Source organism: Myotis lucifugus, unplaced genomic scaffold (assembly GCF_000147115.1).
Source record: "Myotis lucifugus unplaced genomic scaffold, Myoluc2.0 scaffold_21, whole genome shotgun sequence".
Lineage (NCBI taxonomy): Eukaryota > Metazoa > Chordata > Mammalia > Chiroptera > Vespertilionidae > Myotis > Myotis lucifugus.
This window is the reverse complement of record NW_005871069.1, coordinates 11,141,809-11,157,274: the sequence shown is the minus strand read 5'-3', so window position 1 is coordinate 11,157,274 and position 15,466 is coordinate 11,141,809. Positions and strand designations below refer to the sequence as shown.

Here is a 15,466-nt window from a genome sequence, read left to right as displayed (position 1 = left end):
TATATATATATATATATATATTATTGATTTCAGAGAGAGGAAGGGAGAGGGAGAGAAGGGTAGAAACATCAATGATGACAGAGAATCATTGATCAGCTGCCTCTTGCATTCCCCCTACAGGGGATCAAGCCCACAACCTGGGCATGTGTCCTGATGGGAATTAAATAGGCAACCTCTCTGTGCATGGGATGTTGCTCAATCAACTGAACCACTCTGGTCAGGCTGGCTGATCTTTTTAATGTATTCCTGAATTCAATTTGCTAATATATTGTTGAGGATTTTTACATCTGTGTTCATCAGGAATATTAGCCTTCTTTTATAATGTACTAGAGGCCCGGTGCACAAAATTTGTGCACTCGGTGTGGGGGGGGGGGGTGCGTCCCTCAGCCCGGCCTGTGCCCATTTGCAGTCCAGGACCCCTTGGGGGATGTCCACCTGTTGACTTAGGCCCACTCCCCGGGGGATCAGGCTTAAGCTTGCAGTAGACATCCTTCTGGTAGCCAGGGATGTCCGACTAAAGGCGTAGGCCCCCAAGGGATCGGGCCTAAACTGTTAGTTAGACATTCTTAGTGCTGCCATGGAGGTGGGAGAGGCTCCTGCCACCACCTCAGCACTGGCCAGCCATGAGCCAGCTTCTGGCTGAGTGGCACTACTCCTTGGTCTGACCTAAACCCTAGAGATTAGTACTTCATTTTACAACTTTTTCTCGGTTTATAGGCAGCAGCAAACTCAGACCACACAGTCGGGTGTGCAAGAAATGTTGCTTTCTTTATTGTTTAGTAACCAAACCTAACTTCAACTTCAGCCCCCATTCTGCCAAGTGAAAAAACAAAAACAAAATATTATTTAACTTAGGTTCCCCACCCCCTTCTCTGGAGTTGTACTTCCATGTCAGACAGTTTATATCTCAGGCAGAGGTGCCAAAGAACCGAGCAGGGTCAAGAACATGTGGACCTCAGTCTTCTGTCTGGACTGGCCCCCACCCAGAGCCCTTGACCCTCACCTGACCCTCACCTCAGAGCTCAAGTCCATGCTGACCCCTGGTATATTCTCCTCATCTGGGCCTTGAAGCCTCTTGAGTCCAATTTGCTCTCTTCGTCCCTCCCTGCCACCTTCTCTCTCTCACACAAAGAGCTATTGGGCTTTCTGGGGTGAGGTCCTCTGACACCTCCTCAGCCCCATTGCATGGACATCATCTTGGTGCCTTGGTCACGGCCACAAAGCTGTGTGGCTGCTCTCAGACCCTCCGTCTCCTGCTGCCTTAGGGAGTGACTCAGTGGGAGGGGTGGGTCACAGTCCTTTTTACATGGCCGCCAACAAACACTCAGTGTTCCTTCCCTCTAGTTCTCCTTCTCCTCCTCACCCCAGTCCAGGCACGTCTATGTGCAGGGCAGGGGAGGGTGGGAGGCAGGGGTGTCTCTGACCTAGAACACAGGCTTCCAGATCCACTGCTCCCCCAGGAGGCCTTCCATGCTCTGGACCTCGACACCCAGAACCTGTCCCCTCTCAGCTGCAGGTCTTTGCCCACAGTGGTCAAGTCTGTTTAGAGCAGTGGTTCTCAACCTTAGCTACACATTAGAATCACCTGGGAATCTTTTTAAAATCCTGATTTCTGCGCCTCATCCTTTATTACTAATGTTGTGGCTCTACCCCATAACAAAGAAACAGAATTTCCAGAGGATGAGGCCCAGAAATCAGGATTTTAAAAAGATTCCCAGGTGATTCTAATGTGCAGCCAAGGTTGAAAACCACTGGTTTAAAGGCTTGAAGTCAAGAAGTCCTCTTTGTTCTCTGCTTTCTGGAGGCGGTCAGCGTGGAACATTCCTGCCCTGGATTGGGGAGGGGTCTCTGGGTGTTAAGAATACCAGGAGGGGGAGCACAGACTCCTCTGAGAGCTCAGAGAGTGGAAGGGCAGCACCCCCTCACCTCTAACCCCAGGACATTTCTTTAGAAGCAGAAGCCTCATCCTGTGCAGGAGCCTGTGCTGGCTGCCTCAGTTTCTCAGAGACAACGAATTTGATGAACGTCTTTTCCCCACTGCAGTAGCTGCTTCATTTGTTCGTTCTCGCATTTTTCATTAGCTGCTAAATCGCCCATGGCTGCAAACCTGTTGTGCCTGACTCAGCCAGTGGGGAGCTATGGGAGCTGTGCAGGGACAGGGGAAGGGGGAGGGGGGCCCGGCCTGCAGAGAGGGTCAGTGGTGCCTGCCGGGCTGTCTCAGAGGATGTGGCTTAGGTTAGGTCCTGTCCTTTGGCAACTTTAGGAGGGGAGGCCGTGTCCTCCGCTCCCCACTTTGACTCAGGGGCGGAAGTTCTCCTTGCTCTCTGGCCTCATAACTCAGTGGATCATAGTGGGATGTGGCAGGCAGGCAGCTTCTGCGACTGCAGACTTCACACGGGCGCCAGCCGGAGGTTTCTGCGGCTGCACACACTGTGGGCAGGCGGCTTCTGCAGGTGCACACGGGCCGGGACTGAAACCCGGGACCGGGTCGGGTCACGGATGGCGGGCAGGCGGCTTCTGTGGCTGTACACAGGCGTGAGCCGGCAGCTTCTGTGGCTGCACACACTGTGGGCAGGCGGCTTCTGTGGCTGTACACGGACGCCAGCCTGTGGCCCGTGTTATGCCCAGATTTCAAAATCCCCAAAGACAGACCACCAGGGAGCCGAGTCCGATGCAAAAGCAAAGAGTCATTTATTCAAACTAGCTAGTTTGGTCCCTCTGCCTCCCCCACTGACACAGTGGAGTGACAGGAAGCAAGAGAGCCCGGAGTCTTAGAAGAACAAAGAATTTATAGGGCCTGGGTCAGGGGGTGGGGGCTCACTCGGACCACTGACCTGGCCGATTCCGGTTGGCTGAGTGAGGGCCGGGGGCCAATGACGCAAGGGCAGGGTGCAGCCAGGGTCTGGCCACACAAAGACAGGAGGTGGCTAGCATACTTTTGGCCTTGGGCTAGTTTCCTTGCGTTCCTATTGGCTGAGATAAGGGCTGGCTGAGCAACTGATACATTCTATGGCTTTTGCTTGAAGAGGAGTTAAGAACACGGCTATCAGCCCTGTTCTGTCCTTTCAGCCCGGACCTGATAGGGTCACGGGCCGCGGGCAGGTGGCTTCTGGGATGTCCGGGGTTGCCGCTGGGCCTGCGCCCCAGCTCTGCCCTCCAATCGCCATGGCGATCCTGGGCGCAGGCCAGCCGACAACCCCGGCCCCCGGGGGTTCTAAGGTTGTCACCTGGCCTGCCCCCGGGCCCTCCCACCCTCTGATCGCCATGGCCTGCGCCCCAGCCCTCACGCCTCCAATCGCCACCATCGATTGGCACAGGCCAGCCGGCAACCCCAGCCCCTGGGGTCGGGTTTGCTGCCCGGGTTTCCAATGCCGATCACCAGCTGGGGGGTGGGGAAAGGCGGCCTTTGCCCACCCCCTAGCTCTTGCCTGCCACCTGGGTTGCCGATCGCCATTCTTCAGTCCTTCCCCTTTCGCCTCCCATCATTGGGTGTATGCAAATTAGCCGCCATCTTTGTTGGCCTGTTAACCGCCATCTTAGTTGGCAGTTGATTTGCATAAGGATATGCTGATAATCCAATGGGAAGGGTAGCGGTCGTATGCTAATTACCATTTTTCTCTTTTATTAGTGTAGATTTTTCTGGTTCTGGAATTGGGATAATGGTGGCCTTATAAAATGAGCATGACAGCCTTCCCTCCTCTTGAATTTTTGGAATAGTTTGAGAAGAATAGGTGTTAATTCTTCTTTTCCAGTTTATTCTTGACTCAGTCTTAGAAGATTGTATGTTTCTAGTAATTTATCCATTCCTTTCAGATTGTTTAATTTTTTGGCATATAATTTTTGTAGTATTTTCTTATACTGCTTTGTATTTTTGTGATTTAAGTGTCACTTGTCTTTTATTTCTAATATTATTTATTTGGATCCACTCTCATTTTTCCTTGATGAGTCTGGTTAAAGGTTTATTAGTCTTATCTATCTTTTCAAGGAAACAGTTCTTGGTTTTATTGATCTTTTGTATTGTTTTTAAAATTTTATTTTGTTTATGCCTGCTGTGATCTTTATTATTTCCTTCCTTCAACCCATTGTGGGCTTTGTTTGTTGTTCTTTTTTTAGTTCCTTTAGGTGTAAAGTTGAATTGTTTATTTGTGATGTTTCTTGAGGTAGGCCTATAATGCTATGATTCCTTCTTAGCAGTCATTGCTTTAATTATCTCCCATGGATTTTGGTTGTTTTGTTCCCATTTCCATTTGTCTCAATGTAACTTTTGATTTCCTTGTTGATCTTATTGTTAACCTATTGATTGTTTGTTAATGTGTTATTTAGCCTCCATGTGTTTCTGTGATTTTCAGTGTTTTCTTGTAATTGATTTCTAGTTTCATACTATTGTGGTTGGAGATGTTTGATATGATTTCAATCTTTTGAAATTTATATAGACTTGTTAGTGGCCTAACCTGTAGTTTATTCTTGGAAACATTACATGTGCACTTGAAAATAATGTATATTCTGATGTTTGGGGTGAAATATCAATTAAATGCATTTGATCTAATGTGTAACTTAAGGCCACTGCTTCCTTGTTAACTTTCTCTTTATGTCAATCAATATTTGCTTTATATATTTAGGTGTGCCTACATTGGCTACATAAATATTTACAAGGGTTATATCCTCTTGTTGGGTTGATCCCTTTATCATTACAAAATGTTCTTTTTTTTTGTCTCTTTGTTTTAAATTCTATGTTGTCTAAATATGTATTGCTACCCCAGCTTTTTAAAACAAATTTTATTTGCATAAAATATATATTCCATCTCTTCACTTTCAGTCTGTGTCTGTCATTTGATCTAATGTGGGTTTCTCTCTTATAGACAACATATGTGTGGATCCTGTTTTCTTATACATTCAGCTACCATATGTCTTTTTATTGGGAGATTTAATTCATCTACATTTAAAGTGACTATTGATAAGTATACAGTTATTGCCATTTTATTATTTACTAGAGGCCCAATGCACAAACTTTGTGCAAGGGGCTCAGCCCTCACAGCTGTAGCGGCTGCCTCGGCCCTCGCAGCCCTGGCTTCATCTGGAAGGTCGTCTGGAAGGATGTCCAGAAGTTCATTCTGGTCTAATTAGCATATTGAGCTTTTATTATTATAGACTAGAGGCCCGGTGCACAAAAATTTGTGCACTTGGAGGGGGAGGGGGTCCCCATCCCTGCCTGTGCCCTCTCGCAGTCTGAGACCCCTCGGGAGATAACGACCTGCTGGCTTAGGCCTGCTCTGGGTGGCAGAGGGCACGCCCAATCCCTAGGTGCAGCCCCTGGTCAGGCTCAGAGCAGGGCCGATTGGGGAGTTGGGGCGCCGCCCAGTCATGCACAGAGCAGGGCCGATCAGGGGGTTGGGGCGCTGCCCCCTGTCACTCACAGAGCAGGGCCAATCAGGGGGTTGGGGCGCTGCCCCCTGTCACACACAGAGCAGGGCCCATCAGGGGGGTTGGGGCGCCACCCCCTGTCACGCACAGAGCAGGGTCGATCAGGGGGTTGGGGAGCTCCCCCGTGTCATGCACAGAGCAGGGCCGATCAGGGGGTTGAGGAGCTCCCCCCTGTCACACACAGAGCAGGGTCGATCAGGGGGTTGGGACACTGCCCTCTGTCACGCACAGAACAGGGCCCATTCAGGGGGTTTGAGGAGCTCCCCCGTGTCACACTCAGGGCAGGGCCAATCAGGGGGTTGAGGAGCTCCCCCCTTGTCACTCACAGAGTAGGGCCGATAGGGGAGTTGGGACACTGCCCCCTGTCACACACAGAGCAGGGCGGATCAGGGGGTTGGGGCGCTGCACCCTGTCACACTCAGGGCAGGGCCAATGGGGGAGGTTATTGGCTCTACCCTGTCACACACAGAGCAAGGCCCGTGGAGGGGGTTGGGCGCACCCTTCTTTTCACCCACAGAGCAGGGGGGGGGGGTTGTGCCAGGCCCCCTGTCACACACAGAGCCACAGGGCGATCAGGGGGTTTGGGCGCTGCCCCCTGTCACACTGATCCCGGTGCCGGGAGGCATATTACCCTTTTACTATATAGAATAGAGGCCTGGTGCATGGGTGGGGGCCAGCTGGTTTGCCCTGAAGGGTGTCCTGGATCAGGGTGGGGGTCCCCACTGGGGTGCCTGGCCAGTCTGGGTGAGGGGTGAGGGCCGTTTTCCGGCTGGCAGGTGACTGAAGCTCCCAACCGCTCCTTTTTTTCTTTTTCTTTTTTTTTATTCTGGGCCAGCTTTAGCTCTGAGGCCTCGCTGCTGAAAGCAGGTTTCTGGCCTTTACCTTCTGTATTTGATACAATGTTGCGGTCTGGCTGGCTGACGCCCGGCTGACTGAAAGCCGGTTTCTAGGGTTTTGTTTAGCTTCTATATTTGCAACATAGTTGCTTAGAGTTGCAGTTGAGAGGCCGGCAAGTCAGGCGGGGAACGTTGGAGTTCACCATCACTGGAGCAAGGAAGCCTCCCTGTTCGCTTCAGTGCATGGCTGCCGGCCGCCATCTTGGCTGACAGTTAATTTGCATAAGGATATGCTGATTAGCCAATGGGAAGGGTAGCAGTCGTATGCTAATTACCATGTTTCTCTTTTATTAGTGTAGATATTTATGTTCTTTCCCCCGCTTCTTCTTAAAGAAGTCCCTTTAACATTTCTTGTAATACTGATTTGGTGATAATGAACTCCTTTAGCTTTATCTTGTCTTGAACGCTCTTAATCTCTTCTTCAGTTTTAAATTATAGCTTTGCTGAGTGGGGTAGTCTTGGTTTTAGGTCCCTGCTTTTCATTACTTTGAGTATTCTGTGTCAATCCTTTCTGGCCTGAAAAGTTTCTGCTGAGAAATCAGCTGACAGTCATATGGGAGCTCCCTGGTAGGTAACTAACTTTTTTCCCTTGTTGCTTTTAAGACACTCTCTTTGTCTTTAACCTTTGGAATTTTAATTATGATGTGTCTTGGTGTGGACTTCTTTGGGTTCATTTTATTTGGGACTTTCTGCACTTCCTGGAACTTATATGTCTATTTCCTTCTCCAGGTTAGAGAGGTTTTCAGTCATTATATTTTCAAGTAAGTTCTCAATTGCTCTCTCTCTCTCCCTCTCTCTCTCTGTCTCTGCCTCCTCTCTCTCTCTCCCTCCCTCCCTCCCTCCGTCTCTTTCTTTGGTGTGAATGTTGTCTCAAAGGTCCCTTAAACTATCCTCATTTTTAATTCTTCTTTTGCTTTTTTTTTTTTGCTGTTTTGATTAGGTGTTTTCTCCTACCTTGTCTTCCAAATTACTGATTCTATCCTCTGTATCATCTAATTTGCTGTTCATTATTTCCAGTGTATTCTTCATTTCAGTTGTATTTTTCATTTCAGACTTGTTCTCTTTTATAGTTTTTATGTACTCTTTTTATACTTAGTATCTCTTAGTTGAAGTTCTCACTAAGTTTATTGAGCATCCTTATAACCTGTGTTTTGAACTCTCTGGTAGATTGCTTTCCTTCATTTCACTTAGTTCCTTTTCATAGTATTTCACCTTACTTTTATTTGGGACATGTTTCTTTGTCTCCTCATTTTGGCTACCTCTTTGTATTTGTTTCTATATAGCAGATAGATCTGCTACATCTCCTAGTCATGGTAGTGTGGCTTTATGTAGTAGGTGTCCCATGGAGCTCAGTGGCAAAGTCTTCCTGATCACCTGAGTTGGGTGTTCCATGAGTGTTACTTATGTGGGTTGTGTGTGCCCTTCTGTTTTAGTTGAGCCTAGATTGTTGTTAGCATAGTAGTGGGTTGGATTGACCCTCAGGCTGAGTAATTTTGAGAACTGGTCACAACCACAGTGTACAAGTTTCTGTGTAGAAGCTGACTCCATAGAGCTGAATTCACCCCAGCAGTTCTGGATTGTGCCGAGACCACCCTTTGGGTGTGTTTCTAGTAGAGCTAATTAGGTGGTACTGTATTGTGACCTGTAGCTGACCATCAGGTGTGTTGGTTCTGAAGCTTCTTGAGAGAGGCATCCCTGCAAGCTAATGACAGATGTTGCCTTTGATAAACCCAGGGTTAGCTATTAGGAGCTACAAAGCAATGAATAGTTGGTAGCTGCCTGTGCTGGGCCTAAATGGGCATGAAAAAGCCATGTTAGGATTCAAGGCCGCTGACACTAGTACCAGGACTAGGGAAGGTCAGCAAAAGGCACAGGGCTTCCTGGCATGTATGGCTCAGGCACTGTTAGATCCTTGGGTGGTATGTGAGTTTGGTGAGGCAAATTCTCACAGAGTCACCAGGTAGATCGAGTAGTTAATGCAGATTCAGATTTGGTGCCAGTGCTGTGTCTGAGGCCATTCATCAAAAGTCACCGTTTACACTGAGTTCAGCAGCTACTTGCCAGAGGCCTGTGAACCTTTGTGGTAAGGTGGAGTCTCAGGAGTTACAGGTTGGAGTTAGTGGTGTTCATCAGACTAATGTACATTCAAATTTGGTTTTGAGTGTGCAGGGTTCAACTCAGGGACTATGGCAGCTGTCCCTCCAACCCTCACCCTAAAGCCACACAACTCAGTTTCTCTCTGTATGTCTCTGACACCCCCTGAGACACTGTCTCTTCATCAGAGCCAGGGTGAGTGCCTGAGAACAAGAGGCTGTAAGCAGGTCCTTTAAGAGGATGCTTGGGCTTCTAGCAGACTTTCATTTCACTTGGATGGGTGGAATCCTTGCTGATTTTCATAGCCAGATATTTTGTGGGCTCTTCTTCCTGGACTTGGTATGTGGGCCTCTGCAGCTGAGATATCCCTCCTGATTCTCAACTACCACATGTAGGTGTGGGACCAACCTATTTCACATTTCTATCCCTCCTACCAGTCTCTACATGGCTTCTTCTTTATATTCTTACTAGAAGCCCGGTGCACAAAAATTTGTGCACTGGCAGGGGGGTGTCCCTCAGCCCAACCTGTGTCCTCTCACAGTCTGGGACCCCTCGGGAGATAACCACCTGCTGGCTTAGGCCCAGTCCCTTGGTGGCAGATAGCACACCCGATCCCGTGGTGCCTGCCCCATCTCCCCAGGTCATAGATGGCAGGCCCAGATCCCGCACTGGGTTGGGCGGTGGCTTGGGATCATGCTGCCGCATGCCCCGCCCACCCGGCCCCGCACACGGCAGGCCCGGATCCCATGCTGGGGCAGGTGGCAGCTCGGGATCTTGCTGCCGCCTGCCCTCCCGCCCCGGGCCACACACGACAGGCCCAGATCCCGCGCTGGGGCAGGGGCGGCTTGGGATCTCGCTGCTGCCCGCCCGGGCAGGGTGGTGCAGTGGGATCTGCCTGCAGTATGCAAATTTAATGGCCATCTTTGTTTGGTTAATTTGCATACTCTTCTGATTGGCTGATGAGTGTAGTGAAGGTACAGTCAATTAGCATCTTTGCCTTTTATTAGTGTAGATAGGACTTCTATTCACCTAGTCTTCAGATGGTTCTCTAGGTTGATTGTTCTATAATTTAGTTATAATTTTGAAGTGGTCCTGGGACGAGGTGAGCACAGTGTCCACCTACTCTGACATCTTGACCAGAGCTCCTTAATGAGTTCATGTTTTAGTCTTATTGGTGATATACTTATAACTAGTTTTTTTAAAAATTAATAATGTAGCAATAAGGACAACAGCTCTGATTTATAAAAGAGTGCCTGGACATAGAAGATGCACACTAATTATTGGTTTATTATAATTATTGGTTTATTATAAATAAAAATGACCATATTGAGCTTTTCCTGAACTGGGCTTTATATGTACTTTTTTGGTGTTGTCTTAAGGAAGGTATTTGAACTCTAATTATGTCCAGGAGTTGGTTTGAAGTAAATAAGTCTTTTTTACTTCAAACTGTGTGCATGTGTGTCTGTGTGTGTACATGCACAAGTGTTTCTCCTGATTTTGAAGCAATTAAAGAGCTTTATTGAGTTGGTGGTTTATAGTGTAGGCTTTGGAAACCAATTACCTGAGTTCAAATCCAGCTCCATCACCACTTATTTGACATTAAATAGGTTACCTCTCTGAGCCTTAATTTTTTCATTTTCATAAAAAGAGATAGTTAACTCATAACATTGTAAGGATTAAATAACACATTGAATGTCTATTGTGTCACATAATAGCACTCACTAATATACATTGTTATTTGCTTTTATTATGACTACTAGAGGCCCAGTGCACAAAAATTTGTGCACTTGGGGGGGGGTCCCTCAGCCCGGCCTGTGCCCTCTCGCACTCTGGGACCCCTCAGGGGATGTCCACCTGCTGGCTTAGGCTCACTCCTTGGGGGATTAGGCCTAAGCTGGCAGTCAGACATTCCTCTGGCAGCCCAGGAGCCCTCGGGGAATGTCCACTTGCCAGCGGGGACCAGGCCTAAGCTGCAGTTGGACATCCTTAGCGCTGTTGAGGAGGTGGGAGAGACTCCCGCCACCACCACTGTGCTGGCAGCCTTCAGCCTGGCTTGTGGCTGAGCAGAGCTCCCCCTGTGGGAGCGCACTGACCACCAGGGGGCAGCTCCTGCATTGAGCATCTGCCCCCTGGTGGTCAGTGTGTGTCATAGTGGCCAGTCATTCCCAGTCGTTCTGCTGTTAGGGTCAATTTGCATATTACCCTTTTATTATATAGGATAGAGGCCTGGTGCACAGGTCGGGGCCAGCTGGTTTGCACTGAAAGGTGTCCTGGATCAGGGTGGGGGTCCCGCTGGGGTGCCTGGCCAGCCTGCGTGAGGGGCTGGGGGCTGTTTTCAGGCTGGCCACACCTCCTTCAGGGTGGGGGTCCCTACTGGGGTGCCTGGCCAGCTTTGGTGAGGGGCTGAGGGCTGTTTGCAGGGTGGCCACGCCCCCTGGTGATCCAAGCTCCCAGCTTCTCCTTTTTTTCTTTTCTTTTTTTTCTGGGATTTATTTATCTTCTATAATTGAAACTTTGTAGCCTTGAGTGGAGCCCAAGGGCAACCCAGGCTCTCAGCCCCTCCTTGAGTGGAGGCCATGGCCAGCTGGAAGCAGGTATCTGGGATTTATTTATCTTCTATAATAGAAACTTTGTAGCCTTGAGCGGAGCTGAGGGCCGGCCAGGGCAGGCGGGAAGCTTGGCTTCCTCCATCACCGGGGGCAACCCAAGCCTCCTGCTTGCTCCAGCTCCATGGCTGCTGCCATCTTAGTTGTATTAATTTGCATACTCGCTCCTGATTGGCTGGTGGGAATGGCTTGTGGACCTGGCTTGTGCGCAGCAGAGGGACAGTTAATATGTATGTTTCTCTTTTATTATATAGGATTATCTAAAAAGAACTGGCAAAATGCAGAAAGCCAAAACGAAAATAGTTACATTTAATTTCATTGTATAACCCCTAGAGGCCTGGTGCATGAAATTCGTGCACTGGGGTGGGGGGGAATGTCCCTCATCCCAGCCTGCACCCTCTCCAATCTGGGACCCCTTGGGGGATGTCTCACAATCTGGGACTGCTAGCTCCTAACCGCTTGCCTGCCTGCCTGCCTGATTGCCCCTAACCACTTCTGCCTTCCAGTCTGATCACCCCCTAACTGCTCCCCAGCTGGCCTGATTAACACCTAACTGCTCCCGTGCCGGCCTGGTTGCCCCCAACTGCCCTCCCTTGCCGGCCTGATCTCGCCCAAACTGCACTCCCTTGCTGGCCTGATCTTACCCCTAATTGTCCTCCCCTGCTAGCCTGATCTTTCCCCCAACTGCCCTCTCCTGCCAGCCGGATGGCTCCTAACTGCTCTCCCTTGCAAGCCTGGTCCCCCACAACTGCCCTCCCCTGCCAGCCTGAACTTGCCCCCAACTTCCCTTCCCTGCCAGCCTGATTGCCCCTAACTGCCTCTGCCTGCCTGATCACTCCTAACTGCCCTCCCCTGCCAGCCTGATTTCACCCCCAAAAGCCCTCCTCTGCCAGCCAATTTGGTTCTGAGTGGTCGGTTCTTATGCCAGTCAGTGTCAAAAGCTCCACCTCCTAGGCAGCCATTGGCTCCTCACAGTTGACCCAGATTTGGTTCTGATTGGTCAGTTTCTATGCCAGTCAGCATCGCTGGGCCTATTAACGGGGCCTGATCAGAAAGGCGGGGCTGACCAGCAGCCCCAGTGGAGTCCTAGAGAGAAATGGAGGCACGGCTGCTGGCCAGACCTGGAGAGAAAGAGAGAGGCAACTGCTGATCAACAGCTGCCACAGAGGCTATGGATCAGACCCTGCTTCTCTCTTCAGGCCTCTCTCTGGGTCTGATTCGCAGACCCCTCAGCAGTCATTGCTGGGTCACCACAGCAACCCAATGTTGACTGCAGGACTGACTTCCGGTTGGTCAAGCCTCTGGTTGTGAGGGACCCACAGTTTTTATATATTAGGATTATTAACATTCCAGACTATATGCTTCTGGGACCGAGAGTGGTCAGTGCGTCTCATAGTGACTGGTCGAGCAGTCGTTCTGGTCATTCTGCTCATTCCACCATTAGGGTCAATTTGCATATTACCCTTTTAGTATATACGATAGATGCCCAGTGCATGGGTGGGGGGCCGGCCGGCCCTTTCTCTGATGGGGCCCAGATCGTGATGGGGGGACCCCCACTGGGGGTGAGCTGGCTGGGGCAAGGGGCCACAGGCAGTTTGCAGGCTGACCATGCCCCCGATCAGGGTGGGGGTCCCCACTGGGGGACAGGGCCAGCTGTGGTCATTCTGGTCTCTGGTCATTCTGCTGTTTCAGTTGCTGGGCTTTTATTATATAGGATGTATGCCTAAGTATATTTCATTTTTATAAAATTAGAATGTATTATTTATTACCAGTTTATAATTTGCTTTATCAATTTACTTTTCTGCATATATTTATTAATAGTTGCATAATAGTTCACCATATATGTGCTCTATAATTAATTCTTTGGACATTTAAATTGCTTTTAATTTTTCATTCATAAATAATAGTAATCAGAAATAATCTAAATACACATATTTGGGCTCATATTTGATTATTTTTTGTAAGATCATAGGAAACCATTAATTTACATTAGTGGTATATGAGGCTTCTAGTTTCCATATAATCTTTCCAAGCCTGGGTAGTATATTACATATATTTTTTATTCACCCAGTCTAATCGCTTCTGTTCAACAAAGGGCAAGTCATTTTAATTCAGAGCCTTGGATTCCAAACCTGTAAAATTTACTAATGGGTATAAAATTCAGAACTGTAGTCACAGGTCATAAAGTTTATATTGAGTCCAGAGTCTGTTAAAGCTCAATATTTGAAGAGCAGCTTAAATGACAAAGGACTGTGGTGAAGGAGGGCTAACAACAGAGGAGGATGAAGAAATGACTGAGAGCATTTCCATGGTAATATCGGAACTGTCTAGAATGTCCCACTGTTGATGAGACCTATAGTTTCCAATTCAGAGAGTGATTTTTACCCAACAGATAAAATTCAAATTTATGATTATTTTTATTGCTGTCTGTCTTGCTAAAATGCATACAGGGATCTTTGTGGGGGTTTTGTTTGTTTGTTTGTTTGTTTCACTGATATAGCTTAAGCACCTAGGACTGAGTCTGACACATAATAGGGGTTCAATAATAAATGTCTATTAAATGAACAAATATGCAGAATGAAGCTGCCTGGTAACCTGGCAAAATGCTGCACACCCTCCCCAGGATAAGTGTGAGTGAGCTGCCATGATTGAGGTCTCTTGTACTTGCCTCTTCCCAACAGTACTCTCTGTGCCCCATGGTACAGTCTCTCTGATATGTTAATATCTTCAACCCAGTTAAGATTCAACTTCCCCTACTGAATCTGCATTCTTCACAGCGATGTTGGGTCTCTCAGCTCCAACTCACTATGGGTTGTCTTAATAGGTCAATATATAGAGTAGTGTTATTTCCATGTTCTTAGGGATAATCCATTCTTCTCTTTTGTACTACCTAGAGCAACCACCTAATAGGGGAGTTGTGAGTATATTTTATGAGATAACACACAATGTAAACATATAGAACAACTTACCTAGGGAATACAATGTGGTAGCTAAAAGCCTGGGCACTGGAGCCAAATCTCCACAGTTCAGATCTGGGGTTTGCAAATTAGCAGCTGTGTCACTTTGAACAAATTACTTAATCACACTGTGTTTAGTTTTCTCATCCGTACACTAGTAAGAGTATCTACTTTATAGGATTAATGTGTGAATTAAATAAGTTAAAACGTGAAGAAAAAGAAATTCTAAGTAAGTATTGCCTATTTGATAAATATTATAATTACCAGTAATAATAATTTCTTTGAAAGTTTGTTATGAGCCAGAAACCAAATATATATATATATATCTCAGGTCACCCTTTAAAAAACTCTATGAACTAACTATTATTGTTATCCCTACCTTATAAATGAAGCTCAGGAACTTATAGTAATGTCCTAAAATCATAGCTAGTGAGTGGTAGAACCTTGTATTAAATGCAATGCTATCTGAAATATTCTCTCACAGATAAATTGTTCTTAACAGAATTTGAAGCATCTGCATTCTCTTTGACATTATGATTTCCAGTATCTGATTTCTAGCCTTTTTAGCCATGCCCACAACCTTCGAACATTTTAAAAGAAACTAACTTTAAATACATGTGAATACTTAAACATTCATCTATTGGTCTGAGGGTCAGTCTCTAAGGTCTCTTACCGTCACTTATATTAATTTGAATGTGGTCAAGTTCACCAATCTCTGTATTTCCCCTACTAGGATTTTAGCAAAATCCATCAGTCAATTAAATAATTAAGTACAATTTAAAAGCTATAGATTGGCAAATGAGGACCAAAACAAACCATTTGCATTCCATGGAGTAAGCTTGGTAAGTTTATAAACTTTATAATCTCATGGAGAAACACACACACAAACAACAACAACAACCACCCAGCATTCATTGCAAGATCAAAACCTAACCATTTTGGGATTCATTTTGAACAGCGTGTTGAATTACAGGCGCTCTAACCTAATAGTGGTGTTCCACCCATTGTGGAAGTGTCCTGACACCAGCAGTAGCTGAGATTCATCTATTGTAAAGTAACTGGTTGACAGCATGCCCTGCCAGTGGCCAATATCCTTCTCATCACAGTGACAGACTGGAAATGTAAACCCTTTCAGACACCCTTAGCAGACAAAACAATGAAAACTGGAAAACAATCTATTTGTCAGCATTAACCCAGCCGCTCTTTTTGTGAACATGATTTGCTATGTTGTATTTGACAGATTATTTTTATATCCTTTAGAATTATCTTGCTTTCATTAAAATACACTTGCTGGAAGCTAATTCCAGCATGGCATAATAAAATGCAAAAAGTTCATCAAAAGGTTGATGAATCTTGAGGCTTTAGCAAGGCTGAACATCTGCATATATTATTGCCTGCAGCCTGACAGCCGAAGGCAGTTTCCCCAACCTGACAATGCCTACTGTATACAAAACCTTACCTTTGATATGTATATCTGCTTTGCTTTAGGGCA

General features: G+C 47.1%; 1 protein-coding gene across 1 annotated transcript in view; it reads left to right on the top strand.

Moving 5' to 3' along the window:
• The window catches only part of SLC9A9 (solute carrier family 9 member A9), a 771,103-nt gene that overhangs the window by 229,248 nt on the left and 526,389 nt on the right, over positions 1–15,466 (top strand). The window lies entirely within an intron of this gene.